The 17,767-nt window shown below is 39.7% G+C and overlaps 1 long non-coding RNA gene across 6 annotated transcripts; it reads left to right on the plus strand.

Annotated features, from left to right (window-relative positions):
- The first annotated feature begins 407 nt into the window (after positions 1–407).
- On the plus strand, positions 408–16,334 carry LOC148995800 (uncharacterized). Of its 6 annotated transcripts, none has more exons than XR_016169764.1 (5): positions 408–505; positions 4,996–5,346; positions 11,971–13,047; positions 14,991–15,141; positions 15,404–16,332. It is a non-coding gene; the product is annotated as an uncharacterized LOC148995800 (long non-coding RNA). The 6 variants fall into 6 exon arrangements; XR_016169763.1 differs by lacking the exon at positions 408–505 and adding an exon at positions 2,219–3,374; XR_016169766.1 differs by lacking the exon at positions 408–505 and having other exon boundaries at positions 4,867–5,346; positions 11,971–12,057; positions 12,626–13,047; positions 15,404–16,334.
- The last annotated feature ends 1,433 nt before the right edge of the window (positions 16,335–17,767 follow it).

A 17,767-nucleotide genomic window follows, 5' to 3' on the forward strand; every position in this document is an offset into this window, starting at 1 on the left:
ATGTTTGAATAACAAAGCATTTGTATCAGCATAAGCACAGATCTACCCTGTTTTGTTTGGGGTTTAGTGTAGGTGGTCCCAGGTGCTTATGAATAATGAGATAGGCCTACAACCACTAAATTAAGAAATCTAGAACTTAGTATAGAGCTACACTGTGAGGACCAGCCAACCAAGCAACTTAATAAACATGTAAAATAATGTATTAACGGCAATATGAAACTGAAGAAAGTTTTCTGTGATTTAAAGTTAAGGGAAATATAAAACGGAGCTCAACGGAACGTCCATGGACCATGATAGAAAAACGCCCACGTGGGTGTACCTGAGATAAAGATAAAGCTGCAATCTTCATGTATGGAGTTTACTGCAGTGGAAAGTTGATCAGAGCTTTAATGCACCCTTTACACAGTGTCTGCAAGCGAGCGACACACAAAACTAGATCGTAACTATAGCGCGCTCCCTTTATCAATGCAGCTGGGCTGGCATTGGCACGACAGCGGCTCGTGAGGTAAGTGTATTTTTATTTTTATTTTTTTAATGCAGATTTTAATGTTTTACATGGATTCCACATAAAATAGTGTACTCGTGAAAATACGTGTAAACAAAGTAACGTAAAAGCAATGTGTTACTCCAAACACTTTTTGTATTTATGGGGTATCAAATGTAGACCTAAATCTTTAAAGAGCTTGGACGATCGAAATTCTGTCTGAGAGGCCGGTTCTGAGGTATTTTAACGCATCCAAGAATTATTTTGGAAAGCGATAAATTTACGTGCTTTAAAATTAACTCTCGCTAGTTATAGTTATTAAAACACTTAACTTTTGTGTTTTTTATAGGCCAATTTAAAATGTAAAATCGTTCTCTCTAGGAAAATATTGATGATGGGGTGCATATTTTGTCCAATCAAATGCTTTTTAGAATGACAAGAGTTGCATCCAAAATTGCATACTTCCCTACAAGTGAAAAACATGTGACAAAAGAAGTATGTTAAAGGTGTAGGAAAAACCCGGGTGCCCTACAACTTCCGACGAGATTCTGAAGTGTGCATAATGGTGCAGGTATGACATGACACTTTGTAGGCTAACTGCAGTTAGCATAGCCATTACCCTTCAAATTGCGAAAATTGAAATTGCGAATTGAAAATATGCGCAATGATAACACGTAAATTTTAGCAAACGCTCCCATATATTGCAAAAAAGTTTTTATGATCATTCTTTGAAGATGTCATGGTATGCGTAAACCTACCAACATCCGTCACCATGATTTTTGAGATGACTTATCGTGAGAGGAAAAAATTACTCTTTAGTCGCATGACATCAGTTAATGGAAATGTCGTAATTTCGCAATATTTTACTTTCGACATTTAGAAAATATCCGTGGTTTGAGTTATATAGTGTGATGATGTTTAATCTCCTCGACTGCCTCTGTAGTCCCATTTAGCCACTTGTTAGCAACCGCCTTTTTCAAGACACGTAACATCTTAAAAAAATCACGAGGGGGGTAATAGTGATATATTTTATGTCGTAGAATAAAATGTGAAAGTTTCTTGAGCTTGTGTTCACCACAGATCCCATAAAAAAATAAATAAATAAAAACTGACTTCGGGATGATGGAATTCATTTCCGCGTTTTGGGTACAAAGTGATGTCATACCTGGACCACTCTATTAGAAGGCCACTTTCCTATTTCATGAGGCCACGGGAAAGGATTTAAAAATGTCAGTGAAGCGACGCAACCGACGCTGGTAGGTCACGTGATAATGACAACATGACAAATGTAGTATGTACGTCTAGATTACATTTTACGCATTTTACACACTCTAAAAAATTATCTGTTGAATTTACTTAAAATATATATGCACCGTTTTTGCATCATACTTTTTAAGTAATCCCAACTTGGAATAATTTTACTTCAAATTAGAAAATATTAAATATTTGAGTTCACGCAACATTCTTTACTTAAAAATGTATGCATCACGTTAGATATATTTTTAAGTAAAGAATGTTAACTCACATATTTAAGTACATATAACAAAGGTTTTCTTGTTTATTTCTATGTAAAATTATTCCAAGTTGGGATTACTTAAAAAGTATGACGCCAAAATGGTGCATATATAATTTAAGTAAATCCAACACAGGGCAGGCCATGTGAGATCAAAACAAATCTTAAATCTCATTTATATATACTGTATAAAAATAAGACAATTAAATGAGTTGAACCAACCATTTTTTGAACCAACTTATTTTAGATCTTCAGCAATTGGTCTGCTTACTGCACTGCTCCAGTACATTCAATGTCTTAAAATGAATGATAGAAAGTACTTTTTAAGCATCCGTGAAGTAATAACTTTTTCAAAATTCAAGACAGTATGCGATTTCGGACACAACCCATGTCTGTTCTGCTCTCCCTACATTTATAAATACTTGCATATAGTCAGATATGCTAAAAAGTTTGTTTTTTTTATATATAATGAGCAGTTTGACTGTGATTTGATCAATTGATTGTGAAGAAAGTAGTTTTGTGGATTGGGCAGGCTGTGATGTTTATTAAAGTATAAAGGCTATTTTAAAACGGTTACCAGTCCTTTGATATGTCTCGCCCCAGCTGTTTTAATAGGAAACATGGCAGATGTATGAAAGATGCTCCGCTTTGTGCCTGACAGGCTGATAAGATTTAGGTTAAGGCCTCGTCATCCTGTCAGAGTCATGCCAATAAAGCTTTCTGAATTGAGAAGCACCATCCTTCAATAGGCGGAAATATAGTAGCATAGATTTCTGTTTTAATCAAACAGTATTTAGGGTATGCCGAACTCTATGTGGCTCAAATGAGAATTCTGTGGCCTTTCTAAGGCATACACATGGTTTATTTCTCTCTCTAGAAATCGATATACTTGTTCATCACGTAATGTTTGGGCTTTGAATATTTTTAATAGATATCCGAGGTCACTTTCCGTGCGTATATCAATTTCAGATAGGACTCGCCATATGAATGCAATCTTTATTATCGATCAGACGGTCAATATTAAACTCTCACGGAAAGAGAATGCACAACGACATTAAATACGCCGGCTGTTAGAGCCCTTGGGGTGTACCATCTCTGTTTAAAATGAGAACTATTCCTAACCCAGTATTTGTCACAGAATCAATCAATGTGGCACATCAATATCTGTAAGTGTGTTTGTATGTGCACTGTCCTCCTATTTTGCAGCCACGTTTCACCCTGGAAAAGCTGGCTTCTCATTCGTATTCTGGCAGAATCCTCTGGCAGTGAGACTGCAGTTGCTCTCAGAGCAGGCGTGGTCACATGGGCAAAGGATGAGGGAAGAAGACAAGAAGAGGGTTGGGGGAGGGATGGAGAGGGGGTGAGATGCTCGAAACGGTAAAGAAACGGACAGGGTCAATAAAAAAGATGGGTTAGGGAAAACAAAGATGGATAGCTGAATGCAAATTCAAGAAGAAAAGAGAACACAATAGGGCTGCACAATTAATCGAAATAAAACTGCAATGGCCTGACACGATTACCAAATCATAAAGGACGTGATTTAATTAAATTCATATATTTTATCTAGGCCTATATCAGAGAAGTGTTCCAGAGAAGCAGCTCATTATCCAGTGTTTTCAGTGTCTCGCAGTGGCTTGGTTCACACCAAAATAAATTAATAATAGTAAAAAAAATATAAAACATTTTTTTATATTTGAAAAAATTGCTAAATGTTTAGCCAAATTATGTAGCCCATTAAAGAAAACAGCAAACCGTGAGTTATATATATATATATATATGAGCCCGATCTCATGAAAGTTCGTATCTATTGCACGAATGTAATTTCTCGTGCCATTTATATGCCAAAATTACTTTTTGCATGTATATGGTACTGGTTTTTCGCGTGCATATGATACGTATAATACGTATTTATAGCGTATAATAAGCACGAACTCCCCACTCCCCTCCCCCCTAAACATAACCAAGGGGTTTAAAAAAAAACATTTTTGGCCTAAAAATGCCACGAGAAATGACATTCGTGCTATAGATACGCACTTTCATGAGACTGTGTTGTATATATATATATCATAGCCACGATAATTACAAAAAATATATATCATAGCCACGATAATTCGTTCCCTTGTTTTAGTAAATCGTGGCCACGTTGAACTTATTTGTTTCCTCGTTTTGATTTAACAAAAACAAAGCGACAAATTATTACAACGTGGTCACATTTTAGTAAAACAAGTGAACAAATGATCTCGAGCATACGATTTACTTTAAATGAGGGAACAAATGAGTAAAACATGCTGACGTAGTAGTAAGTCGTGGGAGCCAATAGTTAAACCGCCTTTCCACCGTTCACGGCATTCACATTCGATTGTCGCATTTCGCCCCTAGTGGCAGTCGCAAGGAACTTTTAAAATGGGTCGTGAAGCAAACGTTACCTCGGCTAATTCACCATGGATGATTTTTTTTTTTAATAATATCCACACAAAACAAATTTCCCTCAATACATCTAAAATAAATAAATATTGATTACTAATTCTAAAATGCTATAATTATTAATAACCACAATTTTACAGAAATAGTGTATACAAAACAACATTAAAGTTTTAAAATATTAGTAATTCTAGCTTTGCGCTCATAGTTTTAATTAGAATACATCACATCCGGTCGGCCGAAAAATTTCAAATATTTCAACACGAAGCTCAAATCGGATTTGAATTCTCCGCATACACAAATTATCGCAACTCCACGCAGCTCTCGTACTACTCTCCATTGGAAATGAACGACTTCCGGTCCGACGGCTGTCGTTTGTTGTTTGTAGTGGAAAAGCGGCTTTAAAATGTGGACATGATATACATATCCCCCCCCCCCCCCCCCCCCCCGCATATCATGTTTGGGGCTCCGCATATTTTAAATCGTATTGGCAAATTCGTAATTTAGAAATTCATACAGCCCTAGAATCCAATCCATGTTTTATATGTAAATGTGTGTGTGTGTTTTTTCTTATTAGATGGCATCCGCCAGGTCGCAAACTTCCGGCACAGTTGCGCCAGCCAAGCAACTGCCATTGAGCCGAATGGGAATGTTGACAGAAAGCTTTCTCGATTCCTCCTTGTTTGGACCTAGAGGGGGCATCGCACGCTAACCTCCAGCTCAGGCTAGTGCACCATTAAGGCCCGAACGATTGCTTGTTCTATGTCTCTCTCTCTCTTTTCCATCTCTTCCCCCTCTCTCCTACTCGCTCTCCCCCTCCCGTCGGCTGTCAGAGAGATGTGTGTGGGCAGCATTGTGATAGGAATAGATGTTCCCCTAAGCGAGACCTGCAAAAGCCATTTGAAATCTGCTTGATGGAGAACAGTAGGTAAGAGAGTGGGCTGCTTGCTTTTCTGCTCTCTCTCTTTATCTCTCTCTCTCTCCCCCCTCCTGTCTGTTGTTCCCTCCTGTTCCCCCTCTCCCACCTCTTTTTCTTTCTTTCGCTGTCCTCTTATTCACCCTCTCTCTCCTCCCTGCGTTCTGCCACTTAAAGCGTTCCTCCATCTCAGGTGACGCTTCCCCCCTCCGCCACACCATTCGTTTGCCCTTTCTCCGTCTATCACACACACTCCCCACCTCCTCTTTTCTCATCTGTTTTTCTTTCACTTTCTTTTCTTTTTTATCTGGGCACGCATTCCTTTCCACCCACACTCGACATACTCTCTAAATGATTCCAAGTGTCTGGGCCTCCTCGAACAGACGTGCATACACATACACACAATGCTTAAAAGAAAAAAAAAAAACTGGGCTCATGAAGACCTTTTCTAGTATTAACCTCATTTACCACAATGATTTGCCTCACACCGTTTGTTCAGAACTGATGGTATTGCCCAGAGGAACATTTTATTGCTCAGTAGTTGCTCCTTCATAGCTCAGGAGACTTAATGGGTTTTTGGTTGTTTCATTCAGGTTTTATTCAACTTTCTTTAACTTCTTTAAAGGGGTAGTTCACAAAAAATAAATTAAAAGAAAATTCTGTTATTATTTCCTCTCATTTACGAATTTATACTTCTGTAGTGTACGATGTAGGCTACGCATGTAGGCGACGCCGTCGTGATCATTTATACTTCTGCGTTCAGGTCTTGTTTGCTCTGCAGTACTGCTCCGAAGCCCTAGTTGGCGGCGGAGGGTTTTAATGTTCCACTGTGTTTACATTCCTCGCGTTAGTTTACTACAAGCAATGGCGACTGAAAGAAAGCGGATCATGTTGGAGTTGGAGCTTATTGAGGTGGAAAAACAGTTAATTTTAGTGAAAGTACTAAAACTAAAAGGCAGAAACGAGAGAAGACGGAGGAGATGGTACGTGCGGAAATGCGATGCTACCAAGCCGACCTATCACAGATCTTGTAGTCTGCTTCGTCGCGACGTGTAGTTACATTTTTTGAGGAGGTGCGCGTCAGGCTACGACAAAGGGTACGCGGTGTGATACACGTCTGTGCGTATGCTACGCCGTAACTGCGCGCACCCTACGCAGAACTATAAATTGGCCTTAACCTTCGCTCTATAAAAAGAAAATCAAATTATCTTTTGTGATCCACAGACGAAAGAACGTCATACAGGTTTGGAAGGACATGATGTTAAGTAGGGGGGAATTATTTTGCCATTGAGATGACTTGTGTGTGAAAAATGTCCTAATCAATCTGAATTCACCACATTTTCTTTTTTGTGTGTAACATGGTTCCAGCAACAGACAGATCATGGGTTCGATTTCTTAAGGGGCACAGCTGCTGATAAAATGTATCGCTTGAATGCACTGGTGAAAGCGTCTGCAAAATGCATAAGTGTATTATGTTCCATGCTAGGCTTTTGATTATGTTTAGTTGCTTTCATGGAGATCTGGGTTAAGGCCTGTTTGCCTGTTTCTTCTGAAACCAAATTATCTGTGCTACCCACATTCATTTATATTTTTCGTTTAGCTTAAGAGCATTTTTGATATTTGATTACATTTTCTCAGATGTTTCTCCTAAAACAGCATTGGAAACAGAAAATTAAGACAAATGTTGATGTAGACTACAGTCTATTGTATATTATTTTATATTCTATTATATATATTAAGCAAGTGTCCATTTGCTTTACTTTTAAAGAGAACAAAACATCTCTTTTTTATTTACAGGTAATAAACAGAAAACCCTGAGGAAAGTGATTGGAAAGGACACTCACAGACACCCTCCACAGCTCCGTCTCTGTATAATGAGGTCGCTACAGGTCATAGCATTTTACCGAAATGTTTTGGGCCATTTTATTGATAGTGAGAGAGGAGATTTAAGAGAAAACATTGGGTTGAAGAACTGGAACGAGACACAGGACCACTTCAAACCCACGTCAAGGGCATGTGTGCTAACCGCTAGGCTAATGAAATGCAGTGAGTAAAGTTGGAAGTGGAAGACTAGCATACTGCTCAATACACACTGCGTAGTAGCATATTATATTTAAACAGTGTAACAGTTTGCAACAGTAAACATTTAGTAGACTATATGACTTTGTTAGTGTTAGCTTAGCTTAGCATAATATAATTCAGCAAGTGGCTTCCAGTAATCATCCTGCAAATAATTATTTAGCATTTTTAACACAGTTTTATATTAAAATGTAATAACTTTTGGCTGTCTAAACGAATTCTAGCAACTATTAGTAAAACAGTAAGAGTAGTACGGTTTCCGAACATAGCCTCTGATGTTGAGTTTGCTGCGTTTTTGCATTTTCCTGCTGTTGCATCATTGTTCTTTCATATGCTTTCTTGCTCGGTTCTTTCAGTTCCTCCGATTTTTTTCTATATTTTCATCAATAATTGAGATTTTGAAGTCGCCATGAATAATGCACAACACATTGCTAACCCTACAGTACATGCACTGATTCGTAGGCTGCGAAAGTCTTTGTTGTGAACTATTAAGAGGACACTTCAAACCCTCATCTTTATTTTCTTCACCCTTTCTGGTCGTGTTTTCTTGTCCCCTTTCACACGAAATACATTTTTCGCTCCCTCTGTCTGTCACAGAGATAACATGCGTTTATGACAGAGTCCCATTCGGTTGAAAAAAACAACAGAAACGAGGATAAGCACCAGTGCCTGACAGAGGATTTCGCTCACGATCCCCTTGCTCCACAATGAAGCTCACAATCAAACAAAGTAATCCCATCTCCTTAAGAGTCAAAGCATTCTGAGCGTTGTGTGCATTGTGGCGACGTTTTATTCATTTGAAAAAAACCTTGTATTCCTTGAGACTTGCTAAGGTTTTTGTTCTGGATGAAAATAGTGTTACATTCCAAGTCAAAGGCTGATATATATTTTCATGGCCTTATAGCAAGTTATTTTGAGCTTAAATGAGCTGCTATAAAGCTCAATTTAATCTTACACCAATCTGTTTTTCTATAAATGTCCTCAAGTAATGAATATTGGCACTGCGCTGGTTTGTGAAGGAACATGACTGAATTAAGCTATTAAATTTCACAGTTGTGATTATAGACATCAACTGTCAGCGTGAGACGATCACATTTCAATGACACATTCAAAAGTGCTATAAAAAAGTCTGTCTGCTTCGCATATCGACATCTTGTGCAGGTTTTTTGGGATGTCGACTGTTGGCTCAACCCTACGTTTCCCAAACACATTCACAGCAAAAAAAAGATTGTTTAAGTACAATCAACTTGGATACACTTCAGCTTAAATTAAACTGACTTGAATGAAAATGAGTTGAATATAATTAAGTTAAAAAAATGTAAAACATGTTCAGCATTCAAATTGCCAGCGCAAGAAGTGTGTTGTATAGCAGAAGTACATTTTTTATTGCATAAAGGGCATTAAACTGAACTCAATTTATCATATTTTTTTTCAGTATACACTTTTATTAAGCCAAAAAACAAAATAAGCTACTCCAATTTCCTACTTTTTTTTTTACGAAAAAAAACTTTAGGATTTGTCTTCCGTTTTGTGTAGATGAATTAAAACTTGAATGCAAATTTGGCATCCCTCCAGATGTAAATTAGATTTTATGATAAACAAGTTTATAATAGTTCTCAATTGCCAACTCCTGATAACAAAATTTGGAAGCATTCAGAAATCCCTTTATTTCCTGTATAGATCTGAAGTTCGTTTGTACTATCACTGTAAAAACTCAGAGTCTTGCAGTTACGCAGGCAATTATGCACTGCTTACATTTTTGGTGGGGAACAGCTCCCCCAAGATCTTCATGAAAGCAACTAAACATAGCTAACATAATCAAAAACTTGACATAATACAGGCAAAAAGGAGAACAAAAAGTTTGGAGTTGGAATACTAACAGCAAAACTTTTAAAACAATAATTCCTTCCCTTTGTTTTTCTTTTCACTTCACGCGTTCCCACACCTCAGCCGCAGTGTTTAAGTTCCCGTCATGTAAGAATTCACCACAACCCTCCCTAGAGGACGAGTCTGTTTACGCTTCACATCAAATGCACTTTTGAACCACCCGACGACTCTCTGAACATCAGTAGACATATGTACACAGAACTGAATGCTGACTTATCAGTGTGTTGTGTTTGTTTGGTAAATAAAGCAGTTCTGTGGCAGGATCCTTCTAAGCCGGCACTCATTTCTTTTTGCATGGGTAACATTGGGTATGTCTAGTGGTTTTTACATTGGACATCAAGTGGCGACCTTGCACAGAAGGAAACAACTGTCTTTAAAATCAAGCGAGCTGGTTATTTTCAGTGAATCAAAGTGTAGTTTGAGTTAGAAACATACAGCGAGACATATTTTGATTTATGGCTGAACTGGTTTTCAGTGATTCAAAAACTTCTTAGGTTGTGTTTGGTTTGTTTGGTCTGAACTCCCAATTTTTTTTTTTTTAGTCCTGGTCCGCTAAGTGTTCACACTGGCATTTTAACACCAAACCTAAAGGCATAGAGATATATTCCCAACCTCATTGGTTTGCTTTTATGACTCTAGCCTACATATGAGGGTATTTTGACCAGCTGAGAACTCATGAAGAGCTTATAAAAGGAGTCAAAACAGCGGCAGGAATCCCTCCGTCACACAAATGAAGATCTGCTTGAAGGAGACGCGATTCTGACGCCTGTACTCAACTGTAATGGGCAACATCACAACTATGATGAGAAAAAACAAGTATGATTGAGCATTCTGTCCTTTTTAGGGCAGTAACTTGTGACATCTTCCAGTTTTTGGTTTGTTTACATGGCTTTGGTCTGTGGTGTGTTTATATTTAACCGCATAATTCGAACCCCACCAGAGTTCGTTTGGAAGCGGATCATGACCCATCTTTTCAACTGTTTAGATGGCAGCGTTCACACTTAAGTCCGAAATTTTCGTATGCGTTTTTTCGTCTTCGTGATTCAGTGGCTCTGAATTGTCAAAACACCATTCAAACACCAGAAAAACGCAGAAAATCAAACCCGATTCGATTTTTTTATGACGGACGAAAGTTTCGGAGGCAGTGTGCAAGCGTGATTGATAAACGCATTCTCATCCTTTAGCGTCATATAGGTGACGCTATATGACAAAACGGCAAAATACTACTCACATGGCATCGTTAATATAACACGCACTGTGATGAGTAGGTTTAGGTGTGGGGTACGGTAGGGTAGTCTCATATTACGCTAAAGGATTTATGACGTTTTGGGTTTGCGTAGTATTTCGCCGTTTTGTCATATAGCATCACCTATATGACACTAAAGGATGAGAACGGGCTGGATTGACATAATGTGAAATCGTATTTATTTTTTAACGTGCGAAAATTTCGGACGCGAATTTCGGACTCAGTGTGCAAAGGCCTTTATTCAAATTAACCGCACTAACAGAGTGATCGCACCAGGGTTCGTTTTAATCGAACCAAACAAGTGGCAACACACCCTTAGTGAATCTGTGCTTAAAGGGTACTTTTGTCTTATAAAAGAATAATGTGTATTTCTCTGTTACCTGCACTGAGATATTCTCGCTTTTCAGTAAAAGACCGAACGTAAAAGACTTTTAACGGCTTTTGTGAGATTTTGAGATCGTACTGCATTTTTGTAGACAAAAGTTGTAGTTTGAAATTTTATTTAAAAAAAAAAACATTTCGCCTTTCTACTTCATAGACAGCCAAGTTTAAAAAATTCATCTTGGCAAATTACCCCTTTAATCAGTCAATCTGACTCCTTTTGCTGAACCTATTTGGATGAAATAAACCAAAAAAAGAATCCTTACGATTCCTATTTCCCTGATGGCATCTGCCGAATTTGTCTACCTTATACTGCAGGCTTTACTTAGTTGCACACCCTTTGACATCAACGACAAAATATTTTTTAGAAGAGTTTAGTTTTGCGGTCCATAATGTACAGCCCCCTTTTTGGGCCTTGCTGGAAACATTACTCTCATGTATGTAATGATGGCTGGAAAAGATTTGGTGGCGAAAAGAAAACCTTCTAATGAGCTAACAGCAACAAAACACATGATTTTGTTTTCCTTTCTATCCTCGACTCCTCTTGCATTTCAGAACAAAAATAAATCCTTGTTAGAGGAGTTTGTCTAGCAGAATACACAAGCAAAATCCTCCAATCAGCCCACAGTGTTTTGAAAAACAAACAGAGGAGACATGCTGAACTCCTAAAAGGTGCAGATTTGGTCACCCTTAAGTCAGGGGTCGAGTTTGAAAGGGCTTTGGTTCATGGTTGACTGGTCTTCTGTGGCCGACTGCCTGCTGTTAAAAACACACTAAATTTCACAAAGGAGAGGTCTGAGAAGTGGGCAAACAGATGACTGCTCTTTCAAAAAGGTTGAAGGGGGTATTTCGCTGAAGCTGTGCTCCAGGAACCAGCTTGAAGGTCAAACCGAAATGGCCATGTGCCGGTTGCTAATGCCTGTGGTGTGTGGTCAGCACTATTGCACCCATTCACAGTCTTCACACAAAGGGAATTGCCTCGGCTTCCTGTGTTGGGGACAGTACCCGTTTTCTGCTCATCGCTCTTTTTTTCTTCTTCGCAGGTTAAGAGTGCATTGTTCTGCCGGCCTTTCTCAGCCTCTGTGGGTTGATGTGTCAGCGGATGAAGCGCTCTGGTCTTGACTGCAAAGGTCAGAATCTAACAGGAGGAAATGGCCTTCATGTACATGTACACGGCTTTGTTCTAGCCTGCGCTAAATTTAGCACCCAGAACTGGATACTACAACGCTTATCTTTACTATATCTGACATGTAAATTCACAATGGTGCTACGTCACGGCTGTCCTTTGGCTCGCTGGTAACGGGCATTTACATACGGCATGTCCCGCTTATTTGCCTGCGGGCTGTTTTATCTTCGCCGCGTGTCGTCACGGCGTGCCATCTTTTTTATTCCCTTTTTGAACAGACACTTTTAATGCGATGGCTTCCCTCCCAGGCCTGGCATGCCTGCGGCTCCCTCCTATATCGCCACTGGCCAGATTCCCAGCCTGTGTACTCTGGCAGAGTGGCCCTGAAGCGTCAGCCGCTTCCTTGCAAAAGTAGCAGCCAAAACCGTTAGTCACCAGCCCCGCTGTGACACAGTGATGGCTGAAAGGGCCTAAGGCCAGGCCTGAAGAGGTGGCTGCTCGACTATATGTGTGCGGATGATTTCCGGAGGAGGGAGCTTGGCAAGCCTTACACCTATATCAACATTTTTCAGAAGCCGGGATGCGAACAATGAGGGGTTTTCAGCACCGGCTTCTCCTGTAAAGGCTGACGAGGTGACAATGAGTCACTCTGCGGTGCACCGGACGACTCTAAAGCTTCCAACGCCCTTGTCGAACGTTAGACCTCGAGTTGACTTTGAAACCCAACCCGCATCTGATGCGGGCGCTTTGTAACTGCATATCCGCTGTGATGCTTTTTGACACGGCAAATCTGAGAAGAAAGAAAAACAAAAAATGCAGCTGGGCAACGTGCAACGCAGCAAAGTTGTGTCAACGAAGTCGAAGGAACAGCGTCGAATGGAGGCGCCAGGGCGGGTTTGTTATGACACCAAACAAGGGGCCCTCTGGAAAAACAGATAAAAGTGGAAACCAGAGACGAGGAAGCGCACAAACGAAGAATAAATAACATCCAGCCGTAAGAATAATATCCACCTATAAATTCTCAGCGGCGTTTTGCTAACTAATTTATGTTAGCAATAATACAGAACCGACATGAATGGTTGGTCCAAAAAAAAAGGCCCGTTTCAAAATACAACAGTTCATTGTCAAGCAAAAATGGAAATTGTTATTCCATCTGGTTTTCAAGCAAATTCATGTTATCCAGATTGACGTAAACAAAACATTTAGCTAATTGGAGTCAAACTCTGAACGTACGTATCTTTAAAATGCGCATAAATCCTGATTCATCAATAACTTTCATAATAAATGTATTCTAAATTTAGGAAAAAAAATGTATCCAACCCATACACAAAAATCAGATATGGCCTTATAAATGTGTTAATATGAAATTTTATTTGTATATTTCTCCTATATTTCATCTTAGACTCTAAGGCTATAACACGGAAATGATTCTGAAGAGAAAACGCAAAAGTGGCGTTGTGTTATCACTTTTTATTCTGCGTTTAGACGCATATGGTGACGCAAAAGTGCGTGAAATTCAATGTAGTATGCACTCCAGGCGGCTAGATGGCAATGTGGAGCACTGCCACACAACAACACCAAGTCCGCGCACCTGCGTACAACCTTCACTGTCAAGCAGACTTTTGCGTTTTTACCCTTTACACGGGAACGCGGTGGTGGAGCGTGTTTAAGATTTCCCCTCTTTGGCCCTGTTTACACGAGAACGCTCGCTGGGGAAAACGTAAAAATATTTTATCGGATGTGTCTTTCGTTTACACGGCGACGGCGTTTTGGGGGCTTAAAAACACAAAAAAGTGAAACCACCCTCCAGAGTGGAAATCTTAAAAACGCTCCACCGCCGCGTTCCCGTGTAAAGGGTAAAAACGCAAAAGTCAAGGTTGTACGCAGGCGCACGGACTTGGTGTTGTTGTGTTGTAGTGCTCCACATTGCCACCTAGCCGCCTGGAGTGCATACTACATTGAATTTCACGCACTTTTGCGTCACCATATGCACGCGGATTTCCCAACCTAAACGCTCGTCTAAACGCAGAATAAAAAGTGATGACGCAACGCCACTTTTGCGTTTTCTCTTCAGAATCGTTTCCGTGTAAACATAGCCTGGAGGGTGGTTTCACTTTTTTGCGTTTTTAAGCCCCCAAAAGGCCGTCGCCGTGTAAACGAAAGACACATCCGATAAATTTTTTTTACGTTTTCACCCGCGAGCATTCTCGTATAAACAAGGCCTAAGATAGTCAGAACGATCTGAGGTTCCTCTGCATAAAAACGCAGATACACATATATACAGCTGGCTAAAGGGATATCTATATTAAAGGTGTTTATTACAACATGCGCTTTCATGCGAGATAGTGTTCTATGTTGGTGAAAAGCTGTGTGGAGATTTGCTAACTTTGGGCATGCAGTCCCTCATTTAGACTACTCCCAATTAAGAACAGTTAATAGAAATAAGAACAGATTCATGTGCGCATGCGTTGTGAATTAGGCTAAAATGATTTCTGTGTATATAAAGACGAATAATCCATGTAAGTATTGGTGTATGAGACCCATTGTTTTTTGAGGTAATTACAAAACCAAACACACCAACCTGAGCCCTTATTTTTATAGCGTATTTACGATTTCACACTGCCGTTATATATCCGAATGTGGGTGAATTAGTGGGACAGTGTATAATGACTTTCATGAGGGTTTGTTTAAGGTCAGGACCCTTGTGTGTGTTGACACAGCTGCCGTGGGGGCACTGCAGAAGAAAGACACAGGGAAGTTCATGTAAAGCTGGCCTGAGCTCAGGGTCAGGGCCAATGTTTACGTAATTCTGGCATTTCACCTCCACAATAGACATATTGGCTTCCTGGATTTGGCATTTATGTTGCATTAGCAAAGTAGTGTGGATAAGGTTGTGTTTGTTTTAGTTGTGCTGCATTTCAAGGCTCCTTTGTCCAGATTCATCTCTCAACATGGCCCTCATCACACTGTCAATGGAGCGGCGCCTGTCTATAGCGTCACAAGCTAAGGAAGTGTCGTGGGGATTGCTTGCTCATCAGTTCTTCAGCTCAACCACTAGTGATTTTTATCCTTCACAAAATTTCTGTAGGTATGTATAGAATATCTGGTCTCTGACATGCAGAATAACCACAAAGGGAATGCTAACTGAATGCTAACTGCTAATGAATTTTCTTTGCTAACTCTAAGCCAAAGTTTTGTTTTACTAGTGCTCTGGATTTTGTGCGTATGAATGTCGGAAGTCTTTTTAAAAAGCAGATATCTATATTTAGAACTATTCAATGCCAGTTTGATTTCATTTATACCACTGAGCAGTTATCCAAAATGCTAATTACGCAACGGTTCCTGCACAGGTAGAGATCCAGGCTCTGTCATCTCAATCTTAACAGCAGGCCATCCAGCGATCTGTTCAGACACATCAAGGATCAACGTGACATGCTGTATTTATCTTTAACTTTAAACGTTATGATGCTCGACTGCTCATTCATATTCTCCGCTTCACCCATGAAGCTGGATTTAGATTAGCATCCAGATGTCACAACATGATGGGGCTCACCTACGTGAAATGGTCCATGAAGACACAAGCTGATATGTCCTGTATCTACTGATCACTTTGTCTCAGTTGACATTTCGGTCCCTTTATCCGTGACTGCCTGCAATGAAACGGATGGAAAATTTCTGGATTTGGCAGGGATGACATTTGGATGAATGGAGCTGGATTTCCATCAGGTGACTCGGAATATTCAGGCATTTCACTGCACTGCACTTTTGGTGCGGTCCATTGCAACTAAAACCCTTTAAAATAACCCTTAAGTTCAAAACATAATTGATATTGCTTTATTACTTTACATTTTATTTTACATTTGATATATGTAATTTGTGAAATGCAATGCAATGCAAAAAAAAAAAAACAGTTCCAAAATGCCAATCAGAAATGTTCCTCTACAATATTCTGCCGTAAGTATGTCTTACACTGCCTGTGACACTCAAGTCCCTATACTGCCTTTTCCAAGCGAGTTGAACTTTCTTCGAACCTCTACCTTCTTAAGGAAAAAGCAATATTGTGTTTATTCGTGTAATCTCGATGTTCACGCTTTGTGCATGTGCGAGTTGCAAGACACTCCTTCATCCAAGTGTTTTCATCCTTAAAGGGATAGTTCACTTAGAAATTAATTTTTGATATATTTTAGCTCACCTTAAGGGCATCCAAGATGTAGTTGTCTTTGTTTCCACAGTATTTTCAATTTTGATATTTTTAGGTCAAACCGTTCTCGTCTGTCAGTCATATAATGCAGGTCTATGGGGTCCACCTCAAACAGCATGCGCAGAGAAGTCCAAATTAAACATGATTTAAAGACTCGTAAATGTAAGTACACGTTGATGGCCTAAGACACGAAACGAGCGGTTTGTGTGAGAAAATGAACAGTATTTATATCGTTTTTACCTCTTGTAACCTCTTGCAGGCACGTCAAACTCTGAGGGCGAGGGCGGTTCTATCTGCGGAAGCGCGCCGGAAAGCCGGAAATCTCTAGGGCATCACTCATTGTTTACACACAGATTTCGGAAGTTTTACCTTTCACTGAAATAGTCTTCCATTGCGATTTCCTCTATATCTAAATATGTTAAGATCTTCACAGTGAAAGGTAAAACTTCCGAAATCTCTGTGTAAACAATAAGTGACGTACACGCGCAGGAGATCACATCCTGGGCTTTCCGGTGCATGCGCAGACAGAAGCGTCTTAGGCCATCAATGTGTACTTACATTTACAAGTCATTAAATCATGTTTAATTTGGACTTCTCTGTGCATGCTTTGAGGAAGACCCCATAGACCTCCATTATATGTCTGACAGACAAGAACGGTTTGACCTAAAAATATCAAAATTGAAAATACTGTGTAAACAAAGACGCCCGTAAGCTAAAACATATCAAAAAATTATTTCAAAGTGAACTATCCATTTAAGTGGAATGCACTGTATGACCTTGCGTGGAGATATTGCTCTGTCATGAGCACAGATGTTGATGGAAATAGGAGATTTCATTCATCTGAATGGAAATGTTTAACATCAGTTGGTGTACTCTCTGAATTTTATAGAATATTGTCGCTATGTTTCAAATGAAATGGGACAGTAAAGATAAAAAGAAGCAGCCAGAAAGTTCTTCAAAATTTCTCCTTGTGTTCCACAGAATAAAGACGTAGGCCTAGTTTTGAAACGACACAGTTTTGAGTAAAACGAGGACTGAATTTTCTTTTTTTTTGAGCTAACTATCCCTTTAAATGTCTTAAGCATTTGTTTGCTGTATCTCAACTGTGTAATTATCCCCACCGAGACGTTATTTTATGCCCATACTGTGTGTTGCATTCATATAATTGTCATTTGAAGAAGGGTTTTAGGGATTTTTCCTCTGTTAACCTCGAGCCTTCTTAGTGTAGCATTCCTTTGTTGTCGGACCTTGAAAGGGAATATAAATGGTTGCATTTGAGGATTAGAGACAGGGATTTGTTTAGAGCAGCACGAGATAGATGGCAGTGCTGTGTTCCGTTTGCCTCAGCTCGTCGTCTCCTCTGTGCGCGCGCCGTGAGGTGATGCTTCCCTTATGACGCACTAGCCTGCACGATGACGCGCTCTCTGAGATTACAGTCACTGAGGTAAATTGAGGAAAGAACACCAGGCACTGTCAACAGCAGCGAGTGCGTGGGCGTAGATGGCGAGTTACA

This window comes from Pimephales promelas, chromosome 2 (genome assembly GCF_988280905.1).
Source record: "Pimephales promelas chromosome 2, fPimPro1.hap1.1, whole genome shotgun sequence".
Lineage (NCBI taxonomy): Eukaryota > Metazoa > Chordata > Actinopteri > Cypriniformes > Leuciscidae > Pimephales > Pimephales promelas.